Raw genomic sequence first — 22,385 nt, forward strand, 5'->3', positions numbered from 1 at the left:
TGTCAGTAAGAGTCCTGCTGCGCAAGTCACACCAGCAGGGCTAGTGAGCACTGAGCAGGTGGTTGTGAGTCTGCAGGGCTAGTGAGCACAGAGCCGGTGGTTGTGAGTCTGCAGGGCTAGTGAGCACAGAGCAGGTGGTTGTGAGTCTGCGGGGCTAGTGAGCACAGAGCAGGTGGTTGTGTGTCTGTAAATTCAAAAAGGATGACATACATTGCTTGTTCATTTACCCATACTCAAATATGGAAACCATGTGTGAGCCGGCCATGATGATCCACTGTCTATCTACAAGTTGAGCATTGCTTAGAGGACTTTCCTGGTGGCTCAGTGGATAGGAATCCACCTGCCAAAGCGTGGGACACGGGTTTCATCCTTGGTTAGGAGGACTTCATATGCTTCTGAGCAACTAAGGCTATACATCAGAACTACGAGGCTCCTCTGTCCATGGGATTTCTCAGGCAAGAGTACTGGAGTGGGGTGCCATTGCCTTCCCTACCCATCCTTTTATTCATCTTTTCACGAAGTCCTGTGGCTTTGCCTCTGTGTTTGGCCAGATGCCAGGACCCCTGAGATACCCTCAGTAGCTCCCTCTGCTGCTCCATTTAAACACCATGGTTCCACAGGTGGTGCACATGAGCCCGGGTGATTCCTGCAGAGTCTGTCCCCATGGAAGATCAGGGAGGCCCCTGGGACCCACGTGACTATTATACTGGGTATCTCGAGCATTTTGCATGACTGTTAGGGATGCTGGATTGGTTAGACCTGAGCCCTTGGGAAGTATAGTGCTGGGTTTGAGTCAGAATTACCCCTGTCAATGGTATATTTATGGAGAACAGGAAGTTAGTTTCGGGTGACTGTGGAGCCCTAGTTCCTTGTCTTCCCTGGGGTTCACAGGTAGACAGATGAGCCTTCAGGTGACAGATTGTACCCTGGAGACTGGTCTTCAGGCCCCACTTATTCTTCAGCAGGACCCTTGCTCTGTTGGAAGCATGGAGAGATGGCAAAACTCTCCCACCAGGCTTGAGGCTCAGACTGGGGGAGCTGGGAGGGTAGCCCAGGCATTCTGCTCAGCCTTGCTCCGTGGGGGAGGGGGGATCATTTGGAGAATGAGGGAAGAGGAGGCTGTGCTCAGGGGGCCTCCAGGCTAGGTGATGGCTGTCTCCAAGGTCAGGAACCGAGGGTCAGGACTTAATCATGAAACGTTCCCTCCAAGTTGTAGACAAGCCAGTTATCTGACACTCAGCGGTGGGGAGATACTCTGAGAGGACAGAGTTAGTTCTCAGCCTTCTTGAGGACCCTCTCCGGGTGCAGGATCATTCACCCGGGAGTTATCATGGGTGTAGCTACAACCAATACACAGACAGGAGAAAGTGCTCCCGATTCATAAACTAGAGCAAGTGGGTTATCCCTGGACACATTCTACCATGTTCATCTTTGTCATAGAATAGAAATGGGCAGGATATCCAGCCGTCCCTTCCCATTGAGCCCTTCTTGCTGCAGCCCGGGGGCTGAGCACAGCAGACACTGTCCATGGTGCTGATGGTCACAGGCCACCTGGAGACTTGCGAGTTGTGGTTTTTGAGTCACATCTGCTCTCTTTTCATTCTGAAAAATTGGGCATTGCTAGAAAAGAAGAGGATTCCATGGTGGCTCAGACAGGAAAGAATCTTCCTGCAATGCCGGAGACCTGGGTTTGATGAGCCTATAGAGATGGCAATGGCTACCCACTCCAGTATTCTTGCCTGGAAAATCCCATGGCAGATGTGCCTGGAGGGTTACAGTCCATGGTGTTGCAAAGAGTTGGACAGACTGAGCAACGTTCACTTCACAGGAAAGAAGAGGTGGGAAGAGCTGCAGGGAGTGTGGACTGGCCTCGATCTCAGGGCTCAGGGCCAGTGAGATTGCTGTGGACGTCATGGCAGGACTTGACCCCACATCAGCAAGACAAAGTCCAAGCTGCCCAGAGCAGACTGCAGTGAGGGAAAATGATGACCCCAGTCTTGAGAGGAGTGGTGGGCAGAGCACAGAACCCTAAGAGATGTCCACAGCCTCAAGCCCACAATCCGAGAAATGTGCCCCATGAAGAAGGAAACTTACAGATGAAATCCAGATCACATGATGGGGAAATTACAGTGGAGAATATGGGAGATATGTTGGGTTACTTGAAGGTTATGGTGGGTAATGCATTGGGCTGAGTCCAATACATTCATAATGTTCCAAGGCAGGAGGGGCAGAGCCAGAGGAGATGGGAGGATGGAAGGAGAGCTTGGGCAGCTTCAAGATGTTTCACTGCTGGCTTTGAAGAGGGAGGAAGGGGCCACGAACCCAGGAAAGCAGGCAGCCTCTCACAGCTCGGAAAGGCAAAGAAATGAACTGTCTGTAGAATCCAGAAAGAACGGGGTCATATTGACACCTTGACTTGGGTAGATTTGTGCCAGTAAATTTGTGGTCATTTGACCTATAGGCACAGGTAGACTGAAAGTGAGAGGATGGAAAAATATATTCCAGTGTGGGCTTTACTTCTTTTCCCATCTGGATTCCTTTTCTTTCTTTCTCTTCTCTGATTGCTGTAGCTAGGACCTCCAGATCGATGTTGAATAATAGTGGTGAAAGTGGACACCCTGTCTTATTTCTGATCTTAGGGGTAATGCTTTCAGTTTTTCACCATTGAGAATAATGTTTGCTGTAGGCTTCTCATATGTGGCCTTTACTATGTTGAGGTAGGTTCCTTTTATGACCATTTTCTGAAGAGTTGTCATCATAAATGGGTGCTGAATTTTGTCAAAGGCTTTTTCTGCATCTATTGAGATAAGCATATGGTTTTTATCTTTCAATTTGTTAATATGATATATCACAATGATTGCTTAGCGTATATTGAAGAATCCTTGCATCACTGGAATAAACCCAACTTGATCATGGTTTTTGAACTTCTTGATGTGTTGCTGAATTCTGTTTGCTAAAATTCTGTTGAGGATTTCTGCATCTCTGTCCATCAGTATATTCGCCCATAGTGTTCTTTTTTAGCGTTGTCTTTAGATCAGCCCTGGGATTTCTCTGGAAGGAATGATGCTAAAGCTGAAACTCCAGTACTTTGGCCACCTCATGCAAAGAGTTGACTCACTGGACTCTGATGCTGGGAGGGATTGGGGGCAGGAGGAGAAGGGGACGACAGAGGATGAGCTGGCTGGATGGCATCACTGACTTGATGGACATGAATCTGAGTGAACTCCAGGAGTTGGTGATGGACAGGGAGGCCTGGCGTGCTGCAATTCATGGGGTCGCAAAGAGTTGGACATGACTGAGCGACTGAACTGAATTTGTCTGGTTTTGGTATAGGAGTAATGGTAGCCTCATAGAATGAACTTGGAAGTCTTCCTTCCTCTGCAATTGTTTTGAAAGAGTTTTAGAAGGATAGGCATTAGCTCTTCTCTAAATGTTTGACAGAATTCTCCTGTGAAGCCATTTGGTCCTGGACTTTTCTTTTTTGGGAGATTTTTGATCACAGCTTCAATTTCAGTGCTTGTAATGGGGTTGTTTGTGATTTCTATTTCTTCCTGGTTGAATCAGGAAGACTGAACCAGTCTTCCTGGTTCAGTCCAAAACTGGACTTTTCTAAGAATCTGTCCATTTCTTCCAGGTTATCCATTTTATTGCCATATAGTTTTCATAATAGTCTCTTATAATCCAAAATCAGTTCTCAGAGGGAGGTTTATAACAGTACAATCCTACCTCAAGAAACAAGAAAAACATTGAATAGACTACCCAACTTTACACCTAAAACAACTGGAAAAAGAAGAACATAAAATCCCCAAAAGTAGTAGAAGGAAAGAAATCATCAAGATCTGAGCAGAAATAAATGAAAAAGAAATGAAAGAAACAATAGTAAAGAGGAATAAAACTAAAAGGTCATTCTTTGTGAAAATAAACAAAATTGACAAACCTTTAGCCAGACTCATGAAGAAAAAAAGAGAGAAGAATCAAATCAACAAAATTAGAAATGAAAAAGGAGAGGTTAAAACAGACAATACAGATGGGAAAAGAAGAAGTAAAGCTCTCACTGTTTGCCGATGACAGGATAATGTACATAGCAAACCTTAAAGACACTATCAGAAAATTATTAGAGTTAATCAGTGAATTTAGCAAAATTGCAAATAAAAAATCAATACACAAAAACCACTTGCATTTCTATAAACTAACATTGAAAAATCAGAAAGAGAAATTAAGGAATCAATCCCATTCATCATTCCAACAAAAAGAATTAAATATCTAGGAATAAACTTACCTCAGGAGACAAAAGAACTGTACACAGAAAAGTATAAGACACTAATGAAAGAAATCAAAGATGACAGAAACAGATGGAGAGATACTCCATGTTCCTGGGTAGGAAGAACCAATACTGTGAAAATGATGATACTACCAAATGCAATCTACAGATTCCATGTGATCCCTATCAAACTACCAATGACATTTTTCACAGAACTAGAACAAAAAAATTCACAATTCATATGGAAACAGAAAAGCCCCCAAATAGCCAAAGCAGTCTTGAGAAAGAAGAATGGAGCAGGAGGAATCAACCTTCCTGAATTCAGATTATACTACAAAGCTACAGTGATCAAGACAGTATGGTACTGGCACAAAAACACATAATTTTTTGTGTGCCAGTACCATACATAGAAAGAAACAAGACAGAAAGCCCCCAAATAAACACAGGCACCTATGGGTACCCCCTTTTTTTGGCAAAGAAGGCAAGAATATAGAATGGGGCAAAGACAGCCTCTTCAATACATGGTACTGGGAAAACTGGACAGCTACAGGTAAAAGAATGAGATTAGAACAATTTCTAACACCATACACAAAGACATATTCAAAATGGATTAAAGACCTTAATATAAGACCAGAAACTACAAAACTCTTAGAGGAAAACATAGGCAGAACACTCAGTGACATAAACCAAAGCAAGATCCTCTATGACCCACCTCCTAGAGTCTGGAAATAAAAACAAAAGTAAACAAGTGGGACCTGATTAAACTTAAAAGCTTTTGCACAGCAAAGGAAACTATAAGCAAGGTGAAAATACGACTCTCAGAATGGGAGAAAATAATAGCAAATTAAATAACTGACAAAGGATTAATTTCCAAAATAGACAAGCAGCTCATATAATTCAATATCAAAAAACCAAACAACCCAAACAAAAAGTGGGAAAAAGAACTAAACAGACACTACTCCAAAGAAGATATCAGTCAGTCAGTCACTTCAGTCGCTCAGTCGTGTCCAACTCTTTGCGACCCCATGAATTGCAGCACTCCAGGCCTTCCTGTCCATCACCAACTCCCGGAGTTCACTCAAACTCATGTCCATCGAGTCGGTGATGCCATCCAGCCATCTCATCTTTGGTCGTCCCCTTCTCCTCCTGCCTCCAATCCCTCCCAGCATCAGAGAATTTTTCAATGAGTCAACTCTTCGAGTGAGGTGGCCAGAATACTGGAGTATCAGCTTTAGCATCATTCCTTCCAAAGAACACCCAGGACTGATCTCCTTTAGAATGGACTGGTTGGATCTCCTTGCAGTCCAAGTAATTATCAAGAGTCTTCTCCAACACCACGGTTCAAAAGCATCAATTCTTCGGTGCTCAGCTTTCTTCACTGTCCAACTCTCACATCCATACATGACCACTGGAAAAACCATAGCCTTGACTAGACGCACCTTTGTTGGCAAAGTAATGTCTCTGCTTTTCAATATGCTATCTAGGTTGCATAGAGATGGCTAACAAACACATGAAAAGAAGCTCAACATGGCTCATTCTTAGAGAAATCCAAATCAAAACTACAATGAGATATCACTTCACACCAGTCAGAATGGCCATCATCAAAAAGTCGACAAACAATAACTGTTGGAGAGGGTGTGGAGAAAAGGGAATGCTCTTGTACTGTTGGTGGGAATGTAAATTGATACAGCCACTATGGAAGACAGAATGGAGACTCCTTAAAAAACTAGGAATAAAACCAACATATGACCCAGCAATCCCACTGCTGGGTACATACCCCAAGGAAACCAAAATTGAAAAAGACACCTGTACCCATTGTTCACTGAAGGACTATTTACAAGAGCTGGAACATGGAAGCAACCTAGATGTCCATCGACTGATGAATGGATAAAGAAATTGTGGTGCACAGACACAATGGAATATACTCAGCCACAAAAAGGAACGCCTTTGAGTCAGTTCTAATGAAGTGAATGAACCTAGAACCTATTATACAGAGTGAAGTAAGTCAGAAAAAGAAAGATAAATACCGTATTCTAACGCATATATACGGAATCTAGAAACATGGTCCTGAAGAATTTACTCACAGGGCAGCAACGGAGAAACAGACACAGAGAATCGACTTATGGACACGGGGAGAGAGGAGGAGAGGGTGAGACGCATGGAAAGAGTAACATGGAAACTTACATTACCATATGCAAAATAGATAGCCAAGGGGAATTTGCTGTATGGCTCAGGAAACTCAGAGAGCGGTTGTGTGTCAGCCTAGAGGGGGTGGGGAGGGAGGTTCCAAAGAGAGGGGTAAATGTACGCCTATGGCTGGTTCATGTTGAGGTTTGACAGAATACAACAAAATTCTGTAAAGCAATTATCCTTCAATAAAAAATTAATTAAAGAAAAAAGAACAATGCTAAGAGTGATCCAAGGTAGCTATCTCATTTAAGCCAATATTTTTGTCTTTCTTGCAATCGCTTGCTTTTCTTTCTCATTTGAAAGGTATTTCATGGAACAATATTTATAAATCTATATAATGGACACACATTGTATAAGGATGGCTGAAATTTATGACAATACGTGTATAAAACGGGGGGATGGAGATGTATAGGAGCACCTTGTCTGTTTTATACATCATAGAACCTAGTTGATATTTCAACTAGATAGATACATGTTTAAGATATTAATTGTCATCTTCAAGTTAGCCCCTAAGATGAGAACTGAAATATAGGTGGAAAGGGAAAGACAGAATAAAAACGACACCTAAGAAAGGAAGTCACTTAACTACAAAAGAGGAAGAAATAGAGGAATTAATACGACAAATACCAAGTAGCGAGATGGCAGAAGCGCTTTCCTATCAGGAAGTATCTGACTCATAGATAGCCTCAACCTTGAAATTAAAGGCAGAGGTTGACAGAATGGATTAAAATTACGACCCATCTCTATACTCTCTTCAAGGGACTCACTTTACATACAAAGACATAGAAGGTTGAAGTAAGGTTGGAAAAAGATATTCTATGCAAATAGTAATAAAAAGAGAATTGTGGTGGCTGTATGAAGGTCTGATACAATAATCTCTAAATCAAAAAAGCCTACAAGACACAAAGTAAGACGTTACATATCAAGAAAAGTTTCATTCACCAAGGAAATCGAACAATTATAAGCATCATGCACCTAACACCACCAGACCTGTGAATCAAAATGGACAGCATCGAGGGGAGAAACAGCTCGGTCACAACAGTGACACAACACCCAGCTTTCAATGATGGATGCGGCAGTCAGAGGGAATTTCAGTGAGAAACTGGAGGCCGTGAGAGCACTGCAAACCAGAGACCTAACCGGCCAACAGACAACACACAGTCGTAGGAGTTTATGTTGCACAAATTACAGTCCTCAAAACCCCATCTCTCACCACACACGACCACCGCCCATCCTGGGGAGAAATGGTGTCACTTCCACTGTAGAGACGACGGCGCAACTAAGAAAGACAGGTGGAGGAACATGGAGTCGAGTGTGCCGGCAAGCCGGCAATCACAGCAGTGCCAGCTAGCACACTGACACCTCCTGCCTGAATGTGTCTGCTGTGATCCCACCTTCACTGGGGCACATATTCACAGAGCTCAATAGAGTGCATACCGCACCCCACGGTGCACATAAGGAAGAGGAGGGTTAGCCTTTGTGACTCACCGGGGCTTCCCAGCAGGCACTAGTGGTAACGATCCCACCTGCCAATCAGGAGACATAGGACACAGGGACCCAGTCCCGGGTGGGGAAGATTCCCCTGGAGGAGGTCACAGCAACCTCTGCAGTGGAAGGTGCAGTCTTCACTGCTGGGCTGCCCAGGAAGTCCCAGGGACTGATTTTAGCGCTGCTTCCAGCAGTCTTGGCAACGAGGCTTCACAGCAGAGGGCCAGGAGAAATCAGGGGGTGAGGAGGGGAGAGACAGCACACGTTCCAATGGCTTGAAGTGAAGGAAATGAGATGATAGGCTAATTGTTGGTAATTAATAAAGGAAGGTTATCCAGGTTAAAATGGGCTTCCCTGGTGGCTTATACAGGAAGAGCGCCTGCAGTGCAGTAGACTCGGGTTCGATCCTTGGGTCAGGATGATCCCCTGGAGTAGCGAATGGCACCCCACTCCAGGGCTCTTGCCTGGGAAATCCCATGGACAGAGTAGCCTAGTGAGCTCAAGTCCGTGGTGTCACAAAGAGTTGGACACCACTGAACGACTAAGACAGGAGGCGATGATGGCCACTCACAGGTCACATGCAGCCTGAGGGGGTCGCTTCTGCTGGAGCTGCCCCTGTTGGAGGCCTCACACTGATAATCCCCGGCGTCCTCTCTGCTGACGGGGTCTATGGTGAGGGTGCTGTTGTCTGAGGACAGTGTCATCCTCTCTGCGAGGAGGAGACTCTGGCCTTTGAAGAACCAGTGTATGGAGACCCCAGTCTCATCTGCGAGGCAGGTCAGGACCACAGGGCCCTCGTGTTTTGTGACTGTGGTGTTGCTGGCTTGGAGGGAGGGCCGTGTCATTGGGCCTGTGTAGAGAGAGAGGGGTGACTGCTGAGAGTGGGTGGGGGGCCTGGGCCTTCCTCCCTCCACAGTCTTGGGGCCCAGTGACCTCTGTAAAGGCTACCGTGAGGAAGGCCCTGGGTCTTTGTTCAGGTGACAACAGGAAAGAGACGAACGCACATCTCCTCTGACCCCCAGATCACGCCAGGGGGACCCTTGCCTGGTTGCTGGGACAACACTCTAGTACTGGACAGCTCTGTGCTATCAGCCCTGGGAACCTTGGTCTTCTGACTGTGGTGCTATCCTGGCCAGTCAGGGAATGTAGGACCTGAGAGTACATGTTGTGATTGGGGATAGAGAGCCTGGGCGCATTGCCGGGGCCTCACACTGCCAAGCCGGGAGTGCCATGTGGCTGGGTGAGAGGCTGTGTGGCAGGAGAGGCTGAGGTTCCCCTCTGGATGGTCAGAGGAGTCTGACGGGGAAGTGGCGGGGTGTCCGAACCATTTGGAGCAAAGAGCAGAAAGCCACACGTGGTGCAATCAGAGGGAAGGGAAGTTCCTGGTCTGTATTAGGGCCCCTGGGTCCTTCTGAGCTGTTCACATGCTTGTCTGAAAAATTTGCAATCATTACCCTTCATGCTCAGTCATTGTGAATCTGACGTTAATTTGTTTCTCCCATCATATTCTGGTGATCCTCAGCCACCAACACAGAGCAGCCCATCCCCTCCCTGGCTTCATTCAAAGTGGACCTGCCTGGACTTGCTTGGGACCGGAAGTCATGTCCAGTCTGGGTGTCCAGGGGTGATGGCCCATGTACTCGGACCTGAGCGGGATGGATATAGCCCGGCCTCAGGCACTGTAGATTCAGCAAGTCAGCCTGGACCACACAAAAACAGAGGGCATCCAGGGTGAATGGGTCACTGAGGCTGACACTCGCTGGGTTCCAGGCTTCACACACATAGGGTCCTGTGTCATTCCTTGTCACGGTGACTACTGTGAGAGTCCTCTTGTCCTCGGACAGTTCCAGCCTGGTGCCCTTGGGGAGGCTCTGACTGTTGATCCACCACATGTAGGAGGTGTTCTGGGTCTCAGCTCCACATGTTAACACCACGGTGTCCTTGTTCGCCCAGGGTTGGAGATGCTGCTGGTATGACGGGTGAGGGTAGCACCGGGGCAGAATTAACAGAGAGTACACACCCCTGAGCCTCCTTGGTGGCTCAGACAGTAAAGAATCTGCCTGCCAGTGCAGGAGACCTCTGTTTAATCCCTGAGTCAGGAAGATCCCCCGGAGAGGGGAACTGCTACCCAGTCAGCATTCTTGCCTGGAGAATTCCATGGACAGAGGAGCCTGGTGGGCTACATACAGTCCATGGGGTAGGAAAGAGTAGGATACGGCTGAGCGACTAACACTCTCACTTTCTTTATACCTTTAGCTCCTCTAACAGCATCTTTCAACAAAACTAGCATCCTTCACCTCTCAGCCAGACAGAGTCTTTGAAGAATAAGGCATGCTTGTGTATGGCAAGATGAATGCATGGGGATCTGAGCTCAGAGAGTGTGAGGCCACCTGCTCTATGTCTGGGAGAAGCACAGGCTTCCTCGGGGGTCGACTGTGCAGCAGCGTTTAGTGGTGGACAGACCTGGGTGGGATTCAGAGACCACGGGGCGTTTCTCCTGGTTTCATCAACCAGCCTGGGGAGAGAGCTCCCTGGGTGGCACCCTGGGTCGAGGAGCTGCCAGGAGAGTCTTCCTTCCTCTGTTCCTCTCTGGGGGTGCTGAGATTTCTCTGGAGACTCCAAGTCCCCCAGGGCATTTGGTTGATTCCTGGGGACCTTGTACCTATGTGCTCCCCATGCCGAGTCTCAGGAGTAGGACCAGGCTGTGCCCCTGTGCGGATGTGGCTCTCGGGGCTGAGCCCTGGCTGGTGAACACCTTGGAGCCTCGGGATTTGGTACAGGCTTCCCACAGTGTCACTGGAGGCAGGAGCCCTGGGACAGGGTCTGGGAGGGGCTTCCTGGGGCTGAGCTTCTCTGTGAGGATCCCTGGGGCCCTCAGGCCAGGGTCTTCCCTGAGTCCTGCAGTGTCTTCCTCAGGGTCCTGGTCACGGGGAGGGGCCAGGGGGCTGGACTGAGAGTGCTGTCCCTCTGCTGAGTCCCTCCATCAGCCCGTCCTTCTCTCTGCACAGTGTCTGCAGGGCCTGGCTTCCTGGAAGCATTTCTGACCCTTTGGCGTTTGTCTCCACAGCGTGTGTCCTGCACTGAATGTTCAAACCGCCAAATCGCCACACAGGAAATGACACAGAGGGGATGGGGGCAACTTCCGGGGCTGTCAGTCCTGTGTGAACAGAATTCAATCACCACCCTCCCGCCCCTGCCCCCGCCTGCCAAACACCCCGAGGTCAGAGAGGAAGCACTCACGGTGCACGTGGAGGTGTCCAGCCTGTCTTTCTGTCAGTAAATCCTTTTTAACGAGCAGGGTGTAGGATCCTGTGTCTCTCTGGGTGACGTTCTGGATCAGCAGGGTTCCGTTGGGGTAAAGTGTCTCCCGTCTGCTGTATGCAGGCCCTTTAGTAGGTGCATTAATGTCTACCCTATATGTTGCAATTATCTGGGTTTTGTTTACCGTTTTTCCTCTGTGCCAGGAATAGCCTAGTGTATTCTTTGTCACGTTGTGGGCAAGTAGAAGAACATCCAACCCTTCTGCAGCAAGGGGGGGCACCGTTTCAATAGTGAGCTGGGCAGTGGTGCGCGGGGTCCAGAAAGTTAAGAGTGAGACTAGGAGGGAAGTGAGAGAAATCAGTTAATATTTTGACTTATGTGTTGCGATGTGAAAATGGTGCCCTGGGTCCTGAGCAGGTCTCTTCATCCCTCAGGCTTGGGGTGTGTTTTTATACTGTGTGAGGACACGACTGAGCAACTTCACTTTCACTTTTCACTCTCATGTTCACTCTCATGCATTGGAGAAGGAAATTGCAACCCACTCTTGTGTTCTTGAATTGAGAATCCCAGGGACGGAGGAGTCTGGTGGGCTGCCGTCTATGGGGTTGCACAGAGTAGGACACGACTGAAGTGACTAAGCAGCAGCAGCAGGGTGTGTTCGTTTGTGTGTGTGCATGTGTGTGCATATATGTGTGTATGTTTGTGTGTGTCCTACAGGTTTAACATCAGCAGCATGACCCCCATCACTTCAGTCCCTCTGGGCTCATTTTTCCCTCTGTTTCCCCAGCTGTCCCCTGGCTCACCCCCTCGCTGCCCTCACACGCCTGCTCACACTCAGGGCCTCTCGGGAGATGCCCCTCCCCCCGACCAGCTGCTGTAAGACCCTCCGTGCTCACTGCTGACCCTTCCCCGCTCCGGTTCCTGCGTGACACCTGGAGCACCCGCCAGCACACTCTCCATCTCTCTGCTTGTCTGTCTTCCTCCCCACAGAGCGTGGGCTCCATGAGAGCAGGGGCTTGTCTGATCCTGCTTGAAACCCAGGGCCTGGACCAGGCTCCAGACATTAGTACCTGGGGAGGAAGGAAGGAGAGTTCCCAGGAATTCCACAGCCTGGTTTTATTTGTCAGTTTCTAAGGGTGCCAGGTAAGGACAGTGTTTACTGTCCTGGTTCTGTCTTTTTCTGTAGTGACACCCAGATATAAATATTATTATCATCATCAGTCTTCAACAGTTACTGCTCAGTGAAGAATTACACATAAAACCTACAGCAGTTGAGTCCTCCCGCCCCTCGCCAGCGCTAGCTCATGCAGTCTCCTGTGGCTGAGCCCCTCCCTCCCCGGTCCGCTCCCCTCTGCCCTCAGGTCTGAACAGAAGCCCCCTGTCCCCTCTCAGAGCCCCGTCTCCCCCAGGGACCAGCCAGTCTCTTGTTCTCCAGTCTCCGCCCCTTCCCTGAACACTGTGCCCTCACACCTGCCAGCAGGAGCCTGCTCCAGGGGACATGCCGCCTGCTTGCAGGGCTTGACGGGGGCTCCATGGTGCCTGCGTCTGCTGTGTCCCTCTCTCTGTGAGGAGAACTTCTGGTCCAGAAACGCTCACAAGCCCTGCAGTCCTTGTGTGAGCTCTGCTGTCCTTCACCCTGTGTGCTGGGCCTCTTCCAGGGGCAGGAACACTTGGCTGGGTCACGTGGCCCGGGGGCGGGGTCTCTGCCTTGGCCCCTCCCCCTCCTCTCCTCCTTCCCTCCCTAATGCCCCCCTCCCCCTTCCCCCTCTGTCTGTATTTCTTTCCCTGAACTCTGCTGAGTCCTCTGACTTCTAGAGCAGTGATTCTCCACCTACACACACACACACACACACACACCCATACACACTCCTATGCACAACACCCCCCGACACACACCCCTACTCACACATACCTACATCTCAGCTACACACAGACACCTAGATATACACACATCTACACACACACACACATGCACACACACACCCTTGTCTGGAAAAGCACAACCTTGGAGTGTTCGGGTCCGGGGTCCCCACTAGTCTGGATCAGATGCACCCTCAGCCTCCCCGATGGCCCTCCCTCATCCCCTTCTGGCTTTTCCCTTCAGAGGAGGAGCCTGGGGTTGGGGGTGCATCAGGAACTCTTGTCACAGGGACGTCCTCCCCACAGTGAGTGGGAATCACCTGTGGAGCTTCATGAAGACTGCGAACCCCCAGGTGACACCTTAGAAATGCTGTTTCAGCAGCCACCAGGTGACACGCTTGCCCAGCCTGGCTGAGACCCCAGAACAGCGGTTAGCCCGCCTCACCCACCCCAGTGTTGGCCCCCGCTGTGTTTTGGTCTGGCGTCTCTCTGCATAATCACAGATCCAGGGGTTTCCAAATTTTGGTGGTAATTGTTCCTGTGACACAGAAACCCAGCTGGATGCCCAGGGCCTTCCTGTTGTTCTCAAATATCTGAAAAGATTGCAGATATTTGACCCGCCTGAAGGTCACATTGACTCTGGAGGAGAGAAAGGGGTCACGTGAGTGATGCCTGGAGAGGGGACCTGGTCTCTACCTTAGCTTGTCACCAGCCTGGCATCTGTTTTCAGGGACTGCTGCTGTTGCTGCTGCTAAGACACTTCAGTCATGTCTGATTCTGTGCAACCCCATAGACAGCAGACCAGCAGGATTCTCCCTCCCTGGGACTCTCCAGGCAAGAGTACTGGAGTGGGTTGCCATTTCCTTCTCCAATGCATGCATGCGTGCTGATTCTCTTCAGTTGTGTCCGACTCTGTGCTACCCTATGGGCAGCAGCCCACCAGGCTTCTCTGTCCACAGGATTCTCCAGGCAAGAATACTGAAGTGGATTGCCATTGCCTTCTCCAGGAACAGAGACCCAGAACTGGGTGTCAGGAGGAGCTGCAGTTGGCAGATGAGAAGGGATAGTTTTCTTGTGTGTCCTGGGAAGTGAGGAACCTGGTGCTGAGGGTGGGCTGACTCTGGGCTCCCTGGTCCTTGGGTCAAGTTCCGGGAGACTCTCCCTCTGTGTGTCTGTTGCCTGAGCCTTGGTTCAGAAACTGTGCAGGTGCTCCTTGCCATTTCAGGGCCTCCTCTGTCACCCTGGCTGATCTTTGTGAGGTCGCTGTGATCTTTCCCATGGGTGGCTGCAGGCAGGGATGGGAGCTGGCATGGGTGCCCATAGGCCCCTAGAAGGTTGGTCAGTGTAGTGTGGGCACCCAGGAGGGGCTCTGAAGGTCTGTTAAAGGAGGGGTCCCCGGGCCTAACGCCTAATGACCTGAGGTGAAGCTGATGTAATAATAATAGGCATAAGTGCACAGTAATTGTAATGCACTTGAATTATCCCCAAATCATCTCCACCACTCTGCAACCGTCTTCCATGAAACCGGTCCCTGGTGCCCTTAAGGTTGGAGACCACTGTTTAGAAGGAGGGATGGAAGTCAGGCTCCTTCTCCACTTCCTTAGGCAAAACAAAGTTCACCTGTTAATTTCCTGTTAATTTTCTGTTTGGCCTAATATTGTCCCCTGGAGGTCATGAGCAGACCTGGGGACAATGTAACGGGCTGCACAGGGGTGTAAAGGCCAAAGGGTGTGAGCTGGCTCTGCGCCCTGGGCAGAGGTGGGCGCTGACCTCTAGACTAGAGGCTATCAGCCGGAGTTCAGGTCACTGTGGGTCCCCAGGCTTCCCGACCTCATCCCAGTGCAGGGTGAGCCCAGGGAGACAATGGGCATTGTTCAGTGGCAGGAGAACCATCCATCCAGGTGGACGTGTGCTCAGGAGGAGCTCTCAGTCCCTGAGGCTTCAAAGGAAGGGCCGGCGGGGGGTCTGTGGGGCTTTGGGGAGAGGGTGGAGTTCTGTGGGCTGGACCCCAGAAGGCCCTGTCTTTCTCCACCTCACGGCACTGGGCCTGCACCCTAGTTCTCTGTGTCCCCATCAGTGGTCTGCTCTCAGCCTCCCCACAGTGCCAGGACCTGGGGCAGTTCCACCTGGAGACTCTGTCAGGGGAGGGGAGACCCCCATGGGACCCCAGTCCCCCTGAGATGGAGCAACTGCAGAAGCTGGTTCCTCTGTTCCGGAAGTTCCCCTCCTTTCCCAGGACGCCTTGGGGGAGGGGCTGAAATGTCTTCAGGGACCAGACGCAGGTGTCCCCACAGATCAGGGACCTTGGGATGAGGAGCTGCTCCCCAATTCCTGAGTTCAGCTGGGGCTCCCCCCTCCCCTGTGTCGACTCCCTTGGGATGGAGGATCAGGAGTCTGAGCCAGGTCAGGTCTCTGAGAGCAGGGGAAGGACTCAAGCTGCCAGCCCAGGCCCTCCAAGGGGACTACAAGATTCTCCTGAGAGGAGATGGGAGGGGGTGTGATTATCTGGGAATGAGCAGAGGTCTGACTCCTCACAGTTAAGAGGTCCCTGTTCTTACTCCTGACTCCAGAAGGAATAACGTCCCACCCTGGAGCAGCTGTGGGCTCTTGCAGGTCTCCTCGACTGTGATGCCAGGGCCCCTGTGTCCACAAGGAATATTCTGTGACCCCTTGGTGTCTCACTGGGTGGGGGGTGTGAGTTCTGGCTTCTGTTATGCAGATCCCCTTATCTATTTAAAGAGTATTTATTGAGCATGTGTGACATGTCAGCCCTAGGTTGTGTCCTGCTCTCCAGAGAATAGGATAGACTTGGACTCCGGATCACACACCTGACCTTGTGACGGGGAGACAGACACCCAGAGAAAATCCTGGAAATAAGGAGCTAATTATGATGGAGGGATGGACTGAAGGGGAAGCGTCTGGTGCATCCGGAGCCTGTCACGGAATCTCAGCTGGACCGCGTGTCATGGAAGGCACCCCTGAGAAAGTGATCTTTTGACTGAGACATGAAGGGTGAGCAGACCCTCAGCAGAGAGGGACAGGAGGCTCAGAGGGCAGAGCTACCTGAGGGGCGTCTGGCCTTCAGGTGGGCCTGGCTGGGAGGAGCGGCTGACAGAGTCCAGTGTGGGGAACCGGGAGAGTGGGGAGGACTGTGGACGGAGTCAGTTGGTGAGGGTCAGAGGCTGCTGGGCGGTGGGCGCTGCTAAGTGGGAAGGAGGTGGGCAGCCCTGTGGAGGCTCCAGACTGTGGAGGAGCTCTGCCGCCCTCTGGTGGCCATGGAGGGGAGTATCGAAGGGAAAGTACTCCAGGAGGTTTTCTCCTAAGACAACCCAAGCATAAGTCAAGAGTTTACATATCATTTTAGGAATCCCAGGGACAGAGGATGCTGGCAGCTACAGACATGAGGTCGCAAAGGATCGTATATGACCTACACTAACCCTTTCCACACTGCATATCATTTTTGCTGAATCATGTCCCACTGTGAATTTCCAATATCTCTCATCCAAGATCTTCTCTTATGTACCCCACTCCGAGATTTCATCCAGTTGAGATTTGTGTTGAGCCAGGCCAATTTCTCTCTGTAGAAGAAGATCCAGTTACAACATTCTCAGTCCTTGGGCAGGACTGGAGCATCTGTAAGTAGAAGGAGCGTGGGGAAACGTCTGTGTGTCCTGCCTGTGCCAGAGGGTCCATGTGGACATGAAAAGGTCGCATTTCATTTTCCCCCGTGCCCCCTTAGTGTCTTCCGCATGGGGCAGGGCCAGGTGGAATCGGAAGACCAGGGGTGCTGCAGTGATTCTGAATGTCGTCTTCCTGCCTTCTCTCTCTCTGCCCCCATCAGGGGACCTGGTCTTCATGGAGGAATGGAAGGTGGGGTGGCTCCATAGGCCCCTGATCAGACATTCTTTCAGCAAAAGGGACACAGGGATCAAGCACGTTAGCTCTGGCCTCAGTGTCCCTTTCACCCTGTGTGACTGTAGGAACTGAATTATTAGGGTCTAATGGCCTGTTTTGTATTCTAATTTATTAGATTGTTTTTACTTCTTTTTACCTTTTGATATTTGAAGTGTGAAAGGTGAATTTCCATTTTCCTTGAGCATGAGCAGGGTTGGTGCCAGGGTAGTTCAGTTGTCTTAAAGGTTATTGTTTATAGTAGCTTCAGTTTCACAGCGAAAGTGAGGGTATCGGATCAAACCCATGTTCCGTGCTTTGGCAGGCAGATTCCTATCCACTGGGCCATCGGAAAAGTCCTCTAAACAATGCTGAACTTGTAGGAGACACTGGTTCATCACGGCTACCCCACACACGAGGTTTCCATATTTGAGTATGGGTAATTTTGGGGGGTTCCAAATTCATTGCAGATGGTGATTGTAGCCATGAAATTAAAAGACGCTTACTCCTTGGAAGGAAGTTATGACCAACCTAGATAGTATATTCAAAAGCAGAGACATTACTTTGCTGACTAAGGTCCGTCTAGTCAAGGCTATGGTTTTTCCTGTGGTCATGTATGGATGTGAGAGTTGGACTGTGAAGAAGGCTGAGCACTGAAGAATTGATGCTTTTGACCTGTGGTGTTGGAGAAGACTCTTGAGAGTCCCTTGGACTGCAAGGAGATCCAACCAGTCCATTCTGAAGGAGATCAGCCCTGGGATTTCTTTGGAAGGAATGATGCTAAAGCTGAAACTCCAGTACTTTGGCCACCTCATGCGAAGAGTTGACTCATTGGAAAAGATCCTGATGCTGGGAGGGACTGGGGGCAGGAGGAGAAGGGGACGACAGAGGATGAGATGGCTGGATGGCATCACCGACTTGATGGACATGAGTCTGAGTGAACTCCAGGAGTTGGTGATGGACAGGGAGGCCTGGCATGCTGCGATTCATGGGGTCGCAAAGAGTTGGACACGACTGAGAGACTGAACTGAACTGAACTGAAATAAACAAGTGATGTACATCATCCTTTTTGAATTTACAGACACACAACCACCTGCTCTGTGCTTTCTAGCCCTGCAGACTCGCAACCACCTGCTCTGTGCTCAGTAGCCCTGCTGGTGTGACTTGGGCAGCAGGACTGTTACTGACTTTGTGGTTGTTCTAGTTGCTAAGTTATGTGTAACTCTTACGTGACCCCATGGACTGTAGCCTGCCAGGCTTCTCTATCCATGGGATTTCCCAGGCAAGAACACTGGAGTGGGTTTCCATTTGTTCTCCAGGAGATCTTCCTGAGCCAGAAATCACATCTGGGTCTCCTGAACTGGTAGGAGGATTCTTTACCACGGCGCCACCGGGGAAGCCCATGTTGCTGATGGTCACTGCTCAAACCCATGCAAGTTACAGCACCAAGTATGAACCCTAATGGAATCTATGAAAGCTGGGTAATGTTCATGTATTCACGTGGGTTCATCAATTGATAAAATGCACACCTCGGATGTGGAATGTTGAATATTGAGGAAGCCCTACACTTGTGGGCAGCAGGTATCTAGGAAAACCTCATGTGTGAGGCGGCCATGATGAACCAGTGTCTACCTACAAGTTAAACATTGTTTAGAGGACTTTCCTGGTGGCTCAGTGGATAGGAATCTGCCTGTAAAAGCACAGGACACGGGTTTCATCCCTGGTCAGGAGGATTTCTCATGCTTCTGAGCAACTAAGGCCGTGCGTCAGAACTGCTGAGTCTGTGCTCTAGAGCCCACGAGCTGCAGCGACTGAAGTCTGCTTGCCGAGCGCCCATGCTCGGGAGGAGAGAAGCGTCCGCAATGAGAAGCCGGCGCATAGCAGCGAAGAGTAGCCCCTGCTCACCGCACTAGAGGAAACTGGTGGAAAACAATGAAGACCCAGTGCAGCCAGAAATTAAAAAAAAAAAATTTTTCCTAAGAGTAGTTCAGAACTAAATGTTGTTCCCGAAGTTGTCAGGTCTTCTTTTCATGTCCTTCTTTCTCAAACACCCAGAACACCACTGAAACACTGATTTTCCACAGGCTGAGGGCCTGCTCTGCCATCGGGGTGACTTCACTGCAAATTTGTTTTCAGTCTGGAACAGCCACTAGCGAGCATCCCACCTTTCACACTGACCATCTGCTCTGCAGTGAACATCCTCACCACAAATCTCGGCCCCCGTGGAGTATGATCCAGGCGCTCATTCATTCGACACACAGGTACGCGGCTTCCTGCACCAGGCCTGGAGCTGGCCAGTGGACTCAGCAGGACAGGTGAATCCTTCCATGTCCGAGCTCCCAGCTCAGGGATCCTTAGAAAACTGGAGTCCTGGTCAACCTATGTGCACACTGAATGCCACTGTATCCACTAAACTGCATGCCTGGGGAGTATAGGAAAATGTTCACTTCCAACATCCTCACCCTTTCCGGAAAAGTCCTGTGAGGAGACAGCACGTGTGTCCATACGTCCATCTCTCTGCCAATGCCCCATCCCTCCTGTATCCCCTACCCATCCTTCTATTCATCTTTTCACGAAGTCCTGTGGCTGGGCCTCTGTGTCTGGCCAGATGCCAGGACCCCTGAGATACCCTCAGTAGCTCCCCCTGCTGCTCCATTTAAACACCGTGGTTCCACAGGTGGTGCACCTGAGCCCGGGTGATTCCTGCAGAGTCTGTCCCCATGGAAGATAAGGGAGGCCCCTGGGACCCACGTGACTATTATACTGGGTATCTCGAGCCTTTTGCATGACAGTTAGGGATGCTGGATGGGTTAGACCTGAGCCCTTGGGAAGTATAGTGTTGGGTTTGGGTGTCAGAGTTACCCCTGCCAATGGTATATTTAGGGAGAAGAGGAAGTTTGGGGTGACTGTGGGAGCCCTAGTTCCTTCTCTTCCCTGGGGTTCACAGGCAGACAGATGAGCTCTCAGGTGACAGATTGTACCCTGGAGACTGGTCTTCAGGCCCCACTTGTTCTTCAGCAGGACCCTTGCTCTGTTGGAAGCATGGAGAGATGGCAAAACTCTCCCACCAGGCTTGAGGCTCAGACTGGAGGAGCTGGGAGGGTAGCCCAGGCGTTCTGCTCAGCCTTGCTCCATGGGGGAGGGGGGATCATTTGGATAACGAGGGAACAGCAGGCTATGCTCAAGGGGCCTCCAGGCTAGGTGATGGCTGTCTCCAAGGTCAGGTACCGAGGGTCAGGACTTAATCATGAAACGTTCCCTCCAAGTTGTAGACAAGCCAGTTATCTGACACTCAGCGGTGGGGAGATACTCTGAGAGGACAGAGTTAGTTCTCAGCCTTCTTGAGGACCCTCTCCGGGTGCAGGATCATTCACCCAGGAGTTATCATGGGTGTAGCTACAACCAATACACAGACAGGAGAAAGTGCTCCCGATTCATAAACTAGAGCAAGTGGGTTATCCCTGGACACATTCTACCATGTTCATCTTTGTCATAGAATAGAAATGGGCAGGATATCCAGCCGTCCCTTCCCATTGAGCCCTTCTTGCTGCAGCCCGGGGGCTGAGCACAGCAGAGACACTGTCCATGGTGCTGATGGTCACAGGCCACCTGGAGACTTGCGAGTTGTGGTCTTTGAGTCACATCTGCTCTTTTCATTCTGAAAAATTGGGCATTGCTAGTAAAGAAGAGGCTTCCGTGGTGGCTCAGACAGTAAAGAACCTTCCTGCAATGCGGGAGACCTGGGTTTGATGAGCCTACAGGGACGGCAATGGCCATCCACTCCAGTATTCTTGCCTGGAGAATCCCATGGCAGATGTGCCTGGAGGGTTACAGTCCATGGGGTTGCAAAGAGTTGGACAGACTGAGCAACGTTCACTTCACAGGAAAGAAGAGGTGGGGAGAGCTGCAGGGAGTGTGGACTGGCTTCGATCTCCAGGGCTCAGGGCCAGTGAGATTGCTGTGGATGTCATGGCAGGACTTGACCCCACATCAGCATGACAAATCCAAGCTGCCCAGAGCAGATTGCAGTGAGGGAAGATGATGAAACCAGCCTTGAGAGGAGTGGTAGGCAGAGCACAGAACCCTAAGAGATGTCCACAGCCTCAAGCCCACAATTTGAGAAATGTGCCCCATGATGAAGGAAACCTACAGACGAAATTCAGATCACATGACTGGGAGATGATGGTGGGGTATATGGGAGATATGGTGGGGTGACTTGAGGATTACAGTGGGGAATGTATTGGGCTGAGTCAATATATTCATAATGTTCTAAGGCAGGAGAGGCAGAGCCAGAGGAAATGGTGTGATGGAAGGAGAGCTTGGGGAGCTTCAAGATGCTCCACTGCTGGCTTTGAAGATGGAGGAAGGGGCCACGAACCCAGGAAAGCAGGCAGCCTCTCACAGCTTGGAAAGGCAAAGAAATGAACTGTCTGTAGAAACCAGAAAGAACAGGGTCATATTGAACCTTGATTTGTGCCACTACATTTGTGGTCATGTGTTACAGAAAAATAAGGAACACCAAGTGGATAGAGGTCACGGGAAGTTCCCGGGAGGACCTTGCTCAGAGCATGGCTTCTGAGTCCCTTTCACTTCGCTGACTCTGATGGCTCCTCTGTCCCCTGATAGGGAACGATATCCTCAAGGTTTAGACCCTTAGGCAAACAACAGAAACCCATGGAGAGAGAAGGCATTCTGGATCCTAGATCTGGGGACAGACAAAAGTTCCTGTGCCATCGCTGATTCAATGGATGTTAGTTGAAGCAAACTCCGGGGGATAGTGAAGGACAGGGAAGCCTGGCGTGCTGTAGTCCATGGGGTCCCAAATACTCAGACACAACTTAGCAACTGAACAACAAAAATTCATTGGAGGCAGCACCATTGGGGCCAGCAGGGCCTGGAGAGGAGGGCCAGAGGGCTCAGGACACCAAGAGGCTGCAAAGGGGCCTCACCCATAATATGGTCTCACCCGCGCCTCGTCCTTCCTGACTCCGGTTCTACTGGGTCTCAGATGGTCCCATATTCTGTGCTCCAGAGACCCCATGCCAGGTGAGCAGGCACTGGGAGGTGCCTGGGACCCCAGGGCAGTGTGAGGACTGCTGATGCCCACGTGGCTGCGAAGGGTCCGGTGACCCTCCTTTCCTGTTAGCATGCCCCCTCCCGCCATTCTCACAATCTTCCCCTTCCTTTCCTCCAGGAAATAGATGGGGAGGCCAGGTAACTAGAGCTGATACATTCCCTGAAGAACCATGGAGAGATCAGAGCAGAGATTCAGGTGAATTTCTTGCTGGACAGGACCCAAGGGCACTATATTTTGCAGCCAGAAGGAAAGTGCTCTTTATTCAGATCTCTCTGGTGGTCCGCAGTGGGTCATGGGCCCAGTCACTTGCCCTGTTGAAACCTCCCCCAATTGTGGGAATCGCAGCCTGAGTTCTGG

The 22,385-nt window shown here is 50.2% G+C and overlaps 1 pseudogene; it reads right to left on the bottom strand.

Annotated features, from left to right (window-relative positions):
* Positions 1 to 7,921: 7,921 nt before the first annotated feature.
* LOC138096818 (carcinoembryonic antigen-related cell adhesion molecule 1-like) lies at positions 7,922 to 12,734 on the bottom strand (annotated as a pseudogene).
* Positions 12,735 to 22,385: the final 9,651 nt, after the last annotated feature.

Source organism: Capricornis sumatraensis, chromosome 20, assembly GCF_032405125.1.
Source record: "Capricornis sumatraensis isolate serow.1 chromosome 20, serow.2, whole genome shotgun sequence".
NCBI classification, from domain to species: Eukaryota; Metazoa; Chordata; class Mammalia; order Artiodactyla; family Bovidae; genus Capricornis; species Capricornis sumatraensis.